The following is a 3,265-nucleotide window of genomic DNA, read 5'->3' as shown; positions in this document are numbered from 1 at the left end:
ATACAAAGCAGAACACAGCTAAATGTATCAAAAGCATGTCTGTGTAATATTAGAATTTTCTGAGACAATGAATTTTGGTTTTTCATTTTTTTTTCCAGTAAGAGGTTTTTATTTAATAGAATTTTTGGACAAAAAAAATCACAATATATCACCTTGTTTACAGTATCGCAATATATCGGGATATATCGTATCGTGAGCCCTCTGTCATTATATGTATCATATCGCCAAATTCTTGCCAATACACAGCCCTTCTGCAGCTGCACATCTTTGTATCATGACAGAGAACCTAACAGATGATTCTAATGTATGAATGTGAATATGTCATGATGTGCAACGTCTGATTGTAATTATTAAAAAAACTGAATAATTATCAGGTGATGCTGAAGCACAGAATGACTGAAAAATCAAGTTTTTTTGTTTGTTTTTAAAGTTTTACTGTAAAATTTATTATTCTCTCTGCAGACCAATCTGACATGTTCTGTAATGTTAATAATTTGATTCTGTTTTGGTTCTGGTGCTGGTGTTTCCTTTATAATGCTGAGCTGTAACCTSTTTTTAAACCCTTTTTTCCTAAACTTATTGAAACATTCCTCAGTCTGACTGAAACATTTCTTACATCAAACTAACTTGATCTAATTCGATCCTCTGACCAGTTTGTCATGTTTTTATATTCTCACTCCATATTTATACAAATATTCTTGTGCTACGGTTTTATTTTCAGATTTTATTTCTCAAAAATGTTAATGTAAACCATTTCTGCTCATCTGGAGCAGGAAAATAAGAATTTAAAAATCATCCACAGGGCCTCGAATTAATGTGAACTTCAGGTTATTAAATTCACATCAAACCATTTAAACTAAATCAAATCATGACCAATTAAAATAGTTGTGACAGGTGAGTGGACCCATTTTTTTTAGAAGTTCCAGTGATCAAAATCACACCATGGACGTAGTGTAAAATTGCATTTTTTTATTCCAATAAAATTGCACAATTTAATTATTTTTCAACCAGTTCAAACAAAGTTTGTATTATTTGCTTATTTTAGCTACATCCAATAAAATGGGACATTGTTTTTGTCACATTCCTAATATAGGCTAATTGTGAYATTAAACCAATTTGATTCTACTTAAACCGAACTTTGATAACAAAACTGGTATTTTTTTTTTCTCTTAATGGATTCAAAGTTTCTGTGTTCAGTCTGGATCGTCTTCCACAGAAAATACTTAAGAGAATAAGGAGATCATCTTTTTATAATTAGGAGTCAAAACGTTTGTCAAAAGGAGGTTTTATATGATGAAAATGCAGCTGATCAGAGTGAACTTACCTCCAAACTTGACCAGGTGAGTCCTGAAGCTGATTCACCTGAACACCTGCACCCTGTGAGGACCCAGACCAGGACMAGGGTTCAAACTGATGTAGGTCTGCAGCTTCCTGCGGTGTTTAGCTCTTTAGTGGCCCCTGCTGCTCAGGATGTGAACTGCAGCATATTTTAATTTATCAGATTAAAAACATGAGCAACAAACAAAAAGAAGAGTTGCAACAAAAAAACGGAAATAACTTTGTGAACATCTTTTTAAAGCTTTAACGGTTTTGTTTTATTCATGAAACACTGGAAAATGGTGTTTATTTTTAAATTTTGGGCTGAAGTGTTTTGCCTTAATAGCTGGGTGTTTTCTCATGGAGTAAAACAAACTCAACACAAACAAAAAATGGCCTAAAGGTACTAAAACACTTTGTATTTAGGATCTGATCTGCACCAAACAAACTCATTAAAGCTTTGTTATTATAAAAAAAATAAAACAAAGTTAAATTACCAGAAATATGAAGTTTAAAACTTAAAAGTTTTAAAAAAATAACTTTAACAGAGTGGCTGCAGTGCATATTTCCCTTGAGCTTGGCTGTGTGGGGTGAAGGTCTGCGTGTGGGCGGGGCTTGTATCGGGTGGGCGGGGCTTTGGTTGTGTAACYCAGCGGTCCTGATGTAACATCTGGCTCGGCCTCAGCGACCACACAGCAGCTTCTGAAGGGAAAATCAAATCAATGCTGCATCGATTTCATGGGGGCGCGATGGAAACCTAATTAAAGGCCCCGAAGGCACAGCTGGTCCGTTCACACAGCTCGAACCAGAGCGCGTAAAAATACAAAACTCAAGTTTGACTTCAAAGAGACAAAACATGCAGCTGATGCAGGGAGTCCAAAATACACAGAAGCTGGAATCAAGACAAGAAAAGCTGAAAAGACAAGGATCAGAGAAGCAGCTGAAAACAGTGAGGGTGGAATGACATGTAAGACAGGTGTGAGGATGATTGGTCAATGTGGACCACCTGTTCAGGTGAAGCAAAACAGACTGAGACAACCTGAGAGAAACTGCTTTAACTAATACAGACCAAAACAAAACCACAGACTCTGACACCAATGATCCTCCATGACCCGGTTTTTGATTCTCTGATCATCTGGTTTTCTTTTCTTGGACCAGTTTTGGTGGTTCTGACCCCTTCAGACCCAAACACCTGCTTAATATCACTCAAATCCTCAAATTAAAGTACCTGTGACATCTTTTTTTTTTGTYATGAACATGGTTGTATGATTGGAAAGATAACAATAATAACAAATTGCAACAAAATTTAACGGAGAGTTGTTGAGATATTCTCCTGTTCAGTAACAGGAAGTGATGTCAAAGGGGAATGTCTGCATGTAAACACAGCGCTGCTACACTAACTAACAACACAGACTGCAGAGACGAATATGAAGTTTCTTTAGGTTATTTTGAGTGACTATCAGAGATAAAGAAGAGTCAGAGTTCAAATAATATTGTTTCTAAAAATAAAGACCTTTTTTAAAGAGTTCCCCTTCGATGTCACTTCCTGTTTCAGTTTGTCTGAGCCAAATTCAAAAGAAAATTAATCAGTTATGTGATGAAATGGGTAAAATTGTGTGTATTGTGTCAAGTTTATTAAATATAAAGATGTTTTCTTTGACTTTTTTGTGTTTGAAGGAAATGCATGTCAGGAACTTTAAAGTTTGACATTTTTCCAACAACTTGAAGGACAGAAAGTTTAGCTTCTGTCTGATATATCTCAACGTCACCACCCTCAAATCCTCTGAAAGGTTTTGTTCTGAATCTGGACCAACAGGCCTGAGGTCTCCAGGGTCTGAGAGAACAAACATTCCTCTCTGTCTCTGAGGCTCGTATCGACGGCCCCGGCTGGAGTTTGGCTCTCCTGGCACGGGTTGATGGAGCGAGGTGGGGCTGGGGACAAGCGAGG

The sequence above is a fragment of the Austrofundulus limnaeus genome, unplaced genomic scaffold (genome assembly GCF_001266775.1).
Source record: "Austrofundulus limnaeus strain Quisiro unplaced genomic scaffold, Austrofundulus_limnaeus-1.0 Scaffold85, whole genome shotgun sequence".
Classification (NCBI taxonomy): domain Eukaryota; kingdom Metazoa; phylum Chordata; class Actinopteri; order Cyprinodontiformes; family Rivulidae; genus Austrofundulus; species Austrofundulus limnaeus.
Note: the sequence above shows the minus strand (reverse complement) of the source record.